A 12,783-nucleotide genomic window follows, 5' to 3' on the forward strand; every position below is an offset into this window, starting at 1 on the left:
GTTCATCGACTTCTTTGCAGAGAATTAATCGTCAGCAGAAGTTGGGGGGGGGGGGTCGGCGGGTAGGTTAGAGTAGAGTAGGGGGTTAAGTAATGGTGGGACCTGTGGGAGAGGGAGGCGGTATTTGCACTATGTTAATATTTTTATGTACATTGTTTATATTGTTGCTGTTACAATGCCAAAGAAATACCTCAATAAAATGTTTATTAAAAAAAAAAGAATCTCCGCCCAATATCCATTAAGAAATCGCCGTCGGGGAACGGAGAATCCTGCCCTGTATTTTCCACTTTTTAAATCGTTTAAAAAGTGACCCTTTTTCAGAAAGACAAGCAGGGTTCACCTCTTCAACCATTTCTGCATGTTTTGGTTCCATGCAAAAACGCAGTTAAATCTTCAGAGGAGCAGCCGCCTGGGTTTAATCGATTTGAAAAGGTTTATTAATCTCTTGATTGTGGATTCGTTGGAAGTTCATTTATAATGAAATTTGGAAATTAGCTAGCTATCTCCCGCTTGTCACTTTCATCATTGAGATTCTGGAATCAATCATCTATCCACTGCTTTGCAGCTGCGGCCAGCGGACTGAGTGGCAGGAAGATAGTGCTGAGTGACATTCTCCAACGTATTGCAGACTCAGGTATGACACTGCAATTTCCTCTAAAACAATTTCCTAGTTTAGCTCTGCCAACCCCATAAACACGCAAAAATTGACGACAATCAGCAACAAGAAAGTCTGCAGGGTGCCCACCCATTTCAATTATCAGGTGGACTTCAGTTTAGTTGGCCAGAAAAAGGTGACGCTATCAAAATATTCAAACCAGAGCCAACTGCCATTACCATGAACCTGTGCTCCCAACAACATTTCCACGTCAATCGCGACTTCCTCAACCCACCCATAAGCCACAACGGGAGGGGTGGCGAGGCAGCTATTAGCAGCAGCCTTCAACAAGACATGATTAAAGTATTCCCTGTCCCCTACCCCATGATTAAAGTACCCCCTATCCCCTACCCCATCCACGATGCAAGAAACCAAAATCAGCTATTTTCTTCTCTTATTCGTTCCCAGTTCTGACACACACTCTTATTCTTCCCTGGTTTCCCAAGACGTTGTTCACATAAACAAATGACAAAAAGGAATCAGGAATCACCCATAGTCACCAGTAACACACACCGCCCCCCAGCCCTCCCACCCCCCCCCCCCAACTAATGTTCAATGTTATCCAGTTCTCGAATAATGAATAATGCCCATGAATTGTAGAACCCCTCCATCCTTCTCCTCAGTTCAAACTTAAGCTACTCAAGAGTCAAGAATTCCAACAGATCCCCCCGCCACGCCAGGGCACAGGGTGGAGAGGTTGCTCTCCAACCCATCAGGATCCGTCTTCGAGCGATCAACGAGGCGAAGGCTACAACATCTGCCTCTGCACCCGTTTCCAACCCTGGCTGGTCCGACACCCCGAATATGTCCTCCCGGGGGCCCGGGTCCAGTTTCACGTGCACCACTTTAGAAATTACCCTAAAAACCGCCTTCCAGCAATCCTCTAGCTTTGGGCAGGACCTAAACATATGAGCGTGACTAGTGGGGGCCCCCCCGCAACGTTCACGCACATCTTCAACTCCTTCAAAGAATTGGCTCATCCTCGACCTCGTGAGGTGTGCTCTGTATACCACCTTCAGCTGTATCAGCCCCAACCTCGCGCACGAGGTGGAGGCATTCACTCTCCGGAGCACCTCACACCTGAAACCCTCCTCCATATCCTCTCCCAACTCTTCGTCCCACTTTGCTTTGATCCCTTCCAGTGGTACCTTCTCCTCTTCCAAAACAAGACATTGAAGTATAGATCACTGTGGGATATCTACCTCCAGTACCTTCTTACTTCAGATCCTAGAACTGTGGACTTGGCACCTTGCCTTCTTACAACCAACAAGGGCATTGAGTACAGTGATATGCAACGTAACCATTATTTTTTGATTTTTCCTGCATTTCATCCTCTTTTCAATTTGATAGTATGTTGCAGGGAGGATTTTGACCCGCACACTTTGATTAGCAATAAAAACATCCCACAGGGAGAAGATCATTTTTTGACAGGGAGGGCGGGGTACGAGCCAGATGATACTAATGCACCTCCTCATAGATTATGCCAAAAGAAGCAGAGAAATAATGAGGCAAAAGGTCATTCAGCCCAATCAGTCCTAGTCAGCGTTTTTTTCCAAATGCGGTTTCATATTTCTATTTCCTCAAATCAATGAGAATCACAGTGATTCTGCCTTGGGCCATCTTTTATAGCCTCAACTGCCTTCCTGTTGTGTGGGATCCCTGAATGTACATAGTAATCTAATTCAGATTTTTCTGTAGGCTTACCTCTGGGTTTATTTTTAATAAAAAATTATATTTTAATCTTAAAAATTAAATTCATATTTGCTTTATTATGAGTTTAGCAATGGTGCCTTTAACCGTCCTATTGGACCCCAAATATTGCTGGACTTTCCATCTTGAACCTATCAAAATGGAATTTTATCTGTCACATTTTGGCCATTTCCACCCCCCCCCCACCCCCGCCCCCGGCACCCATTTAGAGAGGTCTGAAAATAGGTCACCAGTCTCTTCTCTCAAATGGGGAAGGGTCCATGGCATTGAGGAGAAAAACTATATTATCAACAGAAGTCAGAATGAAAAACCAATTCAAAATGATAGGGAATAAACCATCATTTAATATGGGGCTGGGGTTGACGTCAGGTCATCACTTGAAAACATCCAATGGAGAAAACTTGTAATGTCAATGGTACTTGCAGCACAGAAACATGTCATTCAGTCTAACAGGTCTATTTCAGTATTTATGCACCCCATGATTTTCCTCCCACTCTTCATCTAGCCCAATCGATATATCCTTCTGTTCCTTTCTCCCTCGTGTATTTTATCTAACTTCCGCTAAAATGAATCTACGCTGTCCACCTCAACCGTTCCTTTGGATAGCAAATTCCATATTCTAATAACGCTGGGGCTAACAGAAGGTTCTCCTGAATTGGATTTTGGATTCTCTTCAGTGATTGTCTTACACTTAGGGCCCCTGGCTGTGGTCTCACCTGCAAGTGGAAATATTTGTCAATGTTTAGCTCACCAGGTGGCAGAACAATAAACCTACATGATTGGTCAATTAGAAGAATCAATGAAATAACGTGTCAAGTTCTACAATGCGCAGGTGATCTGCTCCGCCACATTACTGCCCAGGCAACCAAGATGAGATTTTATCACCATGCATCCTCGATTTGTACTGATACCGAATCTCCCGAGTCTCCTGCCACCGCACTGGAATAGGAAGTCGGCACGCGCTCCATCTGTAGCTGTATGTGCGATGTTGCTGATATCATTATTGTCCGCCCGTTGTCCATTGAACGCCTACCACCCACTTACTCACCCCACTCGTTTTCCTGCTCTGCTCGCTGATACACACAATGATCTGGACACTTGAATTAGAAGACTTGTACCTTTAATATATCTATGCTTTAAACAAACTGCACTTTCGGCATTACAATTCGTTCAATTGTAGCGGTCATTGATGCAGGTAGCTACCTGTGGCATCACAGGCATTGCATCTGCAGCAAGTGTGCTCCCCTGCAGTTGTGGTGGCATGTAAACACATCTATATGATCATTGCACTCAACTGGTCTTATGCAACTTGGAAATGAAGCATTCACTGAGGGGACCAGCATCCACAGTATTCTGCTTTTATATTAACGAGAAAAGACCATTCATTCCATTTAGCTTGCTCCTGAGCTCAGGAACCCGTTGTGGAGCTTTATGTTACATCAGATACTATTAAGAATTAGAACATTTTAAATTTTGAACCAATTAACCAAGGAAAGCTTCAGAAAGCTGAATTAAGAAAAATAAATAATTGGACTCTCAAGTCAAATTTAGGACAATTTAGAATTTACCAGGGATATAAAAGCTGTGCTAAGGACTAACATAATTCCCCTGAACACAAGGGTGGCATGTGGCACAGTGGTTAGCACTGGGACCACGAGCTGAGGACCCGGGTTCGAATCCCGGCACTGGGTCATTATCCGTGTGGAGTTTGCACATTCTCCCTGTATCTGTGTGGGTTTCACCCCCACAACCCAAAGATGTGCAGGTTAGGTGGATTGGCCACGCTAAATTGCCTCTTAATTGGAAAAAAAAATAATTGGGTACTCTAAATTTATTTTTAAAATTCCTCTGAATACAGACAGGGTCAGCTCCACCACTCCTTGATGCACAGCACATAATCTGTTCATTTTATTTGTCGCCCTAAGCATTAGAGATGGATTACAACTGTGCTTACTGTAAAAAATGGAGGATTTTAGGAATATTAGCATCTAAATATTTGGACAATTTAAGGGTTAACAGCCTGGGGCTATAGTGCGCTTGACTGCAGTGGTCTGGTTTCTAAAAAGGATTTTGCTTTGTAAAGTCCTGGGAACTTCTGGGAAACAGCAGGTGGAATTGGCCAGAGGAATGCTGTTTGACTGGGGAAGTCCCTGGAGAGTTAATGTGCTTTCGCAGCCTGTCGAGATCATTAGTTTTTCAGCTTGGGGAGATGAGGTCAGTGTTTGGGTGAAGCCCAGGAAAGCAGAGAGGCAATGAGTTTTGGAGAAGGTTTTGGGAAAAAGAGGAGCTGAATTCTGCCTGGCACTGAGTCCACATTTTACTCACAGTAGAATAGTTATAAAAGAAAAATAATATTGCCTGGAGACAAGGAAGAAGCTGAAACACACAAGGTGAACCAGCTTTTTGAAGACATTCAGCCAGAGTCTGAAGGGATACTAACAAGAGGCAAATCTGTTGCATAAAGCAAGTATTATTCTGTGCCCTGCTGATTTTAAAATAGATTGAGAGCTGTATGTTTATTTTCTTGTTGTTTAATGGGAAATTGTACAGTAGTGTTAAGGGGTAATTGTAAGCTGTTCTTTTCGGGTGTGAAGTTAAAAAGTTTAATATTGTATTCACAATAAATTTTTCTTTCAGAAATACCAACGCCCTATTTCTTCATGCAATGGCGCGAATTATTCTTTCTACACAGTCTTACAAACAAACTAAAATATTGGCAATTTGATCCAGTACCCTAGCCACTGTTGGGGTCTGTTCTGGGATCGTAATACGCATAATGAATTTACACTGAAAGTAAAGCTTGCAGTTAAATTACTAACGTTAAACATTTTTAAAATCATGGAACTGTTAATTAGTTCATAATGTTTATTATACATCTTCCTTGAAATGACTACATACAGACACTGATATTTAGACAGAGGCTTAGGGCAGCTTGGTGGTGAGTGGTTCCAAGTTTTGTTAATAAGAATTGTGGCATTAAACGCTTTATGTCACCATTGGTGGCGCCTATACTTTAGCCACAGTGCTAGGAATTAAATAAATAAATGTACTTTTACCTCTCGACTCACCAAGAACCACCCAAAGATGGGTAGTACTGCTGCAGACAGCAGAGGCTGAGTTAAGATTCTCCACTCCTTCCTGGTCAGTTGGTGGGTTATCTTAGCAGGAGGCTATTTTCTAGACACAGTCTAGACTGTAAATGTCAGTGACGCAGATTCCGCGATACAGATCTGAACATTATTTCCCCAGTTGTAACGGAAATTGCTATTTGTCTTTTGTGAATCTTCCGAAGTTCAAGAACACTGGTGTGTTTTTTATTATTGTAGTACTGTAGAATCCACCACACAGTTTATATCGAGAGTTCCTATTGATGTGTTGTCAGGACTTGCTAGTGGGGCATGCAGATGGTATTAATTGGGGCCTGGGTTCATTGAGCTTTTCAATTGGGATGCTCAGTGCACAAAGCAGCCAATCCCGCGGTTAGATCATGCTGATTGACAGTGTACTCGGCCAATTATTGCTGTTGCGCTGAACTGTTACAATCATTGGCCCATGCTGCAAGATAAGGTAAAGCAAAGTGCCTGGTGCCCCATTTCTACCACCAGAAAGCCCTTCCCAACCTCTGTGGTGTGTGGCCCTGGGCCCAGCCCTTGTCAACCCCATTGCCTGTATCCCTAAAACTGTGCGTTCTTGGCAACCACACCGCTCACACCCTAGCCTAAACCCCATCCCACTGAATCCCTGGATTATTTGCGGATCATGCAGACTTTTTATGTGAAATTTATTTGAAACACAACTGACCCCGGAGCCACAATGTCCGATTCATAAGGCCACTGGTAAGCACTAAACAGATTAAGACGGGTGTTTGGAGTTGAAGCATGTGGATGGATGGCATGGTAGCACTTGGTTAGCACTGTTGCTTCATAGCGCTAGTGACCCGTTTCGATTCCTGCTTGGGTCACTGTTTGTGCGGAGTTGGCACATTCTCCCCATGTCGGCGTGGGTTTCCTCCGGGTGCTCTAGTTTCCTTCCACAAGTCCTGAAAGACGTGCTTGTCAGGTGAATTGGATGTTCTCAATTCTCCCTCAGTGTACCCGAACTGGTGCCAGAGTGTGGCGACTAGGGGATTTTCACAGTAACTTCACTGCAGTGTTAATTTAAGCTTACTTGTGACAATAATAAAGATTATTGTTATTTCCCAGAACCTCGTCCATGACCTCAGACGATGTGAATGAATATCAGGCTGTGTGTCCCCTCCCCCACAAAATTCAGTTTAGAAAATATGGGTACACTACTTCACATCATCACATAGTTAGGCATGAATGCAGCCAGGCTGTGTGTCTCTGTGAGTGAACCCTGCAACTGGGAGAGAACTGGACACACACACACACACATACAGAGACTGCTTGTTGCAGGAATACACACACAGGCCCTTCACTTCCTCTTTCTCCTCCCTCCTTGAAAATCTATCCACACAGGCTAAAAGACAACATGACTGACACCCATTTTCATACAAATTCCACTGAGGCCAGCTCCGAGTGTGTGCCCACAGAGGCTACTGCAAGGTCAGTGTTAGTTCAATCCTTATCTTGGTCTGTACCCATGATGTATCATCAATGACCACGAGACGAAAATGGTGAAACTATTGAGGCTTTATTGCATTAGATGTTGAGTCTCCTGCAGCTGGAACCAGAATGGAAGCAGCGCAGGACAGCTTACACTTTATACATCGCCTGCTGGGAGGAGCCAGCAGGCTGGGATTTACTGTGGTAACTGTAATACAGTGGCAGAACCGTAATACACGTAGTGTGTGACCAGTGGTGTTTACCACAACCCACCCCTTCCTTGATGACCTAGTCTGTCTCTCTATAGCTCTGCTTAAGTGAAAAGGCAAAATGGTTGTATTAGTTCTGTTGATTGGAACTTCCTATTGGCCAATTAATTACTTTTTTCAAATGATCAATTTATTGTTTTGACATTGATTCTTGTCTTTGCTCAGGAAATTGGACATGTTTTCTTCATACCTTCACTTTTTTTGGAAATTCATGATTAATGCAAAAGCAGATCTCAGGCAGCTGCTGCTGGGATTCACGCTGAAGTGGAATAAGAGGCTCAAAAAAGTTGGATTTTTGGGGGGGCCTTGGCAAAAGGAGTTATTTTTGCCCCAATAGAAATGGGAAATGTTAGAAATGTTCAGCACATCTGGCAGCATCTGCGCAGAGAGAAAGAGAGGTGAATGATCCTTTGCCAAAACTAGTGCAGAATGTGGAGCTGAAGCATCGGCTCGGTTTCTATCCCCACAGAGGCTGACTAACTTGCGGAATATTTCCAGAGTTTTCTGTTTATATTCCAGATTTCCAGCACCTGCAGTGCTTTGCTGTCCTGTTACCTGCTCCTTGCTGGGCATCTATTAAGTGTTTCAATTTAAAATGAGAAAATATTTATCACATAATACAAAGTATGCATTTTCTGTTTATCCACGCGCGTGGATAGAAATAGCACATTATTGCGCGTGAATTGGGTGGTGCTAATTTACTGGCAGGTTTTGACATTTTTAAACTTGTAAGCCAATAGAATACGTCACTGATAGTTCAGGATGTTCTCATTTGTCAGTAGGTTTGTTGCTTGTGGATCCGTGGTGCTTGTGAGGGTGAACACTATTGCAGGGTTTTTCAAACTGTGGTTGTCAGGAGGGTTGTGGATCAATTGATCGAGGAGTGGTGATCCTGGTGATGGGAGAAGCAGCCAATGGCTACTGGCATTTCTATTGAGAATGGTGGCAGCTGCCACATTTTAAATGAGAAGAAATTAGGCTTTGGGCAGTCTTCCAGCCAGAAGCAGTTGCAGTGAACATGTCATGCGTCCTGTGGACACATTTGACGCTAAGCACCTTGTAGGTATGTGTTTTTGGCTCGAAATCATGGAGGTGAACTTCTTCCATTTTCCAGCTGTTTTCTAGGCAGGAGGATTGTGAAGATTAATCATTTTCTTACAAGTGACAGTCAGAGACACACACAGGCAGTATCTACTGGACAGGATCTCACAGCAGTATCTGCAGGAGAGTCTAGGGCAGGACAGAGCAGTGCTAGTGTTAGCTCTGTAAAGAGCTCCAGGGCCTCTGGTTAACAGCCTACAAAGAAGAAAATTAACTCAGAAATAAAGCAGTATAAAGATGATTTTCTTGAGGTATGGTTTTGTCAATTGTGCCAATGCAAATAAAGATGCAAAGCCTATGTATGTTATATGCAGGAACGTACTGGCAAATGAAAGGAGAAGTTTCAGATTTTGAACGAAAAGTGGTCGGCGAAAAATTCCTTGAGTTGAGATCCCAGAGCCAGTTATTAATTTACAACTGACTCCAAATGAAAAGACGACACTGCTGTACCTGAACTGTGATAGCACATTAAAAACGCACCGGAAGCAAATGAGGCTGTCAGAATTCTAGAGCAGCATCTCCCAGGACTATCTAGTGCTTTGTAAAACAAGCATTTTGTTGCTATTGCCCTTCCCGATGACCTAGATGTGTGAGGTTGGATTTTCCATTATCACAAAGGTGAAGATGGCACAAAGGAACTGGCTGAGGTCTGCACCTGATTAATGCATTGCTGTCTCCCCTTATGAACCTGATTGGAGTGAGATCATGAAGACCAAGCGGGCTCACCTGTCGCATTAAAGGTAAGTGAACGTGGCATGGGTCTCGAACACAGCTGGCGTGGGTCGTGGTGGTGGGCCAATGTGGGTTGGGTAGGTCGGCAGGTGAGGGTCGCAAAGATCAGCCAGTGTGGCTCACAAAGATCGTCTGGGTGGGACGCGATGGTCGGCTGGCGTGGGTCATGAAGGTCAGCCAACATAGGTCCTGAAGGTCGACCAGAGTGGGTCGTGAAAGTTGGTCGGTTAGCAAAAGTGGGTCCCAGGAAAAAAGTTTGAAAAACACTGGTCTATTGATTTTGCATCTGGACATTGCATTGGGCCAGGTTCAAAGAAGCAAAACTGATTGATTAATATGAATGACCGAGTTTTGGGCAATTGTCTGACAATGATTGTCAGGTGCATCAAACTGAAACCGAGCTTTTGATATGCTTTATAAATAGAGGTAGGAAGTACGAAAGCCAAATCCAATATAAACCAGTTTAACTCCAATGTGACAATGGAAGGATGCGAGGGGGGAGGTTAAATGGGGAAGGGGAGGCGGGGAGTGAGAATAAGGCATCCTGAAACAGGTGAAGCACCAGGGCCCACCATTTCTATCCCTGGCCTCCAGTCTTACTAATAAAGTCCAACAGGAAACGCACAACAGGAACAATGCAACAGGAAAAATAGTGCAGGAAATACATTTGGGAATGCTGTAATTACAGCCTCCTGCCAATAGTGGCACTGCACCACCTCCAGTCCAGCCATCAACACCATTACACTCACCCAGCTTCTCAGGAAACGAGTTTAGACAAATTCAGCTCCACTGAAATGTAAGAATTTTACAGCAAGTAAAAACAAGACTTCTAATGTTTTATTAATTTACAATGTGGGAAATCAAGATTAAGTCTAGTCTTTAGAAGAAGCCGGGTTAGATGTTAAGGGATACTTGTGTCAGAGAATTCATAATGTAACTCGGCTAGCATCATTATTGTTATGAATCACAGAATTGTAAAATGCCAGCAGTGCAGTAGGAGGCCATTCGGCCCATCGAGTCTACACTGACCCTTCGAAAGAGCACCCCACCTCAGACCACTCCCCTGTCCTATCCTATGCTGGTAAAGCTGTTTGGGATTTAGATTGTCAGGAAAATAAGTTTACACAAATTAAGCTGTATCTAAGTTTAAGGTAGGAGGTGAACTGGTTGATCTGAAATGTCAAAAAGAGGGCCATTTTTAGGGAGAAATTAAATTGTGGTGCTATCACAGATCAAATCACACAAGTTCTATCCACGTCAAACTATTACTTTCCATGAATGTCATTCTCATCAAAATCTGTAAGAAGTGAGGAAGAATTTCCTCCAGCATTGCTCCGAGTCCCAGCAGTATGGAGTAAGATGGAAAACAAGCAACAGCCCGGAGCAACCGGGGCAGGCCCTGGTACGGTAAAGAAGCTGCAAAACCTCGAGGTAGACAGTGGAGCTGGTTTGGAATATACTTGATGATGTTATAATTCGGCAGTCTACACTGAGCGGAAGCTTTGCCGGCCAGGAGTATCTGTAAATTGAAGCTTGGGTTTATGTACATTATGTTTCAATTCCAATTGACAGGCAAGCCAGAAGGGAATAAAATGTTTCAGACAAATAGAATTTGCTGCTTCAAAGACCTTGTGATTGTCCATAAACATTGCACCAAAAGAAGTAATTACTCATAATGGAATGTCTTCACATTTACACCCAATATTTACACTGTATATGCAAATAATTCCAATGCTGCACATTTCTGATGAAATGCAACTCCAAAGTGCTTTTTTAAAAGTCTGTACACTCTGGTCAATAATATTTGAGTAACTGCATGATATCGTGCAGTGTCCTACAAAGCTGTTAGTTGATCCAACACATAGCTAAGATAACGTACAAGATCAGGGGCGTCATTCTCCGACCCCCCCAGCAGGTCGGAGAATGGCCGTTGGCCGCCGTGAATCCCGCCCCCGCCCCCGCCGAAGTCTCCGGTACCGGAGATTGGGCGGGGGCGGGTATCGGGCCGCGCCAGTTGGCGGGACCCCCTGCTCAATTCTCTGGCCCGGATGGGCCAAAGTCCCGCCCAGAAATTGCCTGTCCCACCGGCGTAAATCAAAGCTGGTATTTACCGGCGGGACCAGGCGGCGTGGGCGGGCTCCAGGGTCCTGGGGGGGGCGCGGGGCAATCTGACCCTGGGGGGTGCCCCCACGGTGGCCTGGCCCGCGATCGGGGCCCACCGATCCGCGGGCGGGCCTGTGCTGTGGGGGCACTCTTTCCCTTCCGCCTCCGCCACGGCCTCCACCATGGCGGAGGTGGAAGAGGCTCTCCCCACTGCGCATGTGTGGGAAACTGTCGGCGGCCGCTGACGCTCCCGCGCATGCACCGCATTTCCGCGCCAGCTGGCGGGGCAACAAACGCCATTTCCGCCAGCTGGCGGGGCGGAAATCCCTCCAGCGCCGGCCTAGCCCCTCAATGTTGGGGCTCGGCCCCCAAAGATGCGGAGCATTCCGCACCTTTGGGCCGGCACGATGCCCGTCTGATTGGCGCCATTTTTGGCGCCAGTCGGCGGACATCGCGCCGCTGGGGGAGAATTTCTCCCCAGATTCTTAAAGTACAGCTGCCAAATGTAGGGTGCGAAATGGTGATAATGATCCCAAGAATTTGTACTACTGTCCCATTATATTAACACCAGCGTTTTCTTACTGATGGTTTAACTGGCAAAATTAAATGTAAAAAATCCCACAATCTAAAGGTAATAAACTCGCAGATGGAAATTTTACTTACCCAATCATTAAGTTTTCAAGGCACAGATAGACAGATCTTAGTTAGATCAGTCAGGGAATCAAGGGTTAAGGGGATAAGACGGGAAAGTGGAGCTGAGGATTACCACATCAGATCAGTCATGATCTCATTGAGCGGCAGAGCAGACGCAATGGGACGAGTAGCCTCTTGCTCCTATGTCTTCTGGTCTTTTCCCCACAATCATGGAACCTTGCAGAACAGAAGGGACCCATTCAGCACATTGTGCCGATGCTGGCTCTTTGAAAGAGAGTCCCAATCGTTCTCACTCTCCCAGCTCTTCCCCATCGGTCTGCAATAATTTCCCTTTCTAGGATTCGTCCAATCCTTTTGGCCTCTCCACTGTGCCTACTCCTCTGCATTGCGGCAGACTTCATTAAAGATTATTTGCACAATAAATCATTCAAAAAATAAATCAGCTGCCACTAATCTCAGGATAAGTACTTCCAATTTCTGGCACTTGGTGTTTCAATAGTCTGGATGCTTGTTTGAAGTTGATTATAAATTTAGCTTTCACATGACGCACGCAAAGTGTGCTGGAAAGATTAATGCATCTTTTAGCTAAACTGATTCAGCTTTAAGTACAGAATACTGATTCGAATATGGTATTTGTCGAAGATTATATCTAACTTTAGAAACATCATATTCATGGGTTAGGCTAATCAATGATTACAAAATGGCCCCAAACTCTTTGGGAGTTCCATGAAGAAGGCCTGCAATTATCTTACCTCCATCTTTTAGTCAGTGTCTCTGTATATTGATTTCTTCACAATGGTGTACAAACATTGTTACCCAAAGTGAATAAAATTTCTACAACAGAAGGAACTATAGATCCTGGAGATAAAACCTGGACTTTGGCCATATATCAAATATAACACATGTGTGCAAGAGAAAGGTAGTCAGTACTGATAACAAGGGGATACTGTTGTTACGTTCTTTGGTCACAATGTCGTATGGTTGGATATTGGGC

General features: G+C 44.6%; 1 protein-coding gene across 4 annotated transcripts in view; it reads right to left on the bottom strand.

The window, feature by feature from the left end:
* sez6b (seizure related 6 homolog b) overlaps nt 1-12,783 on the bottom strand; it is a 1,259,716-nt gene that overhangs the window by 632,582 nt on the left and 614,351 nt on the right. The gene's annotated exons all lie outside the window — the stretch shown is intronic.

This window comes from Scyliorhinus torazame, chromosome 12 (genome assembly GCF_047496885.1).
Source record: "Scyliorhinus torazame isolate Kashiwa2021f chromosome 12, sScyTor2.1, whole genome shotgun sequence".
Lineage (NCBI taxonomy): Eukaryota > Metazoa > Chordata > Chondrichthyes > Carcharhiniformes > Scyliorhinidae > Scyliorhinus > Scyliorhinus torazame.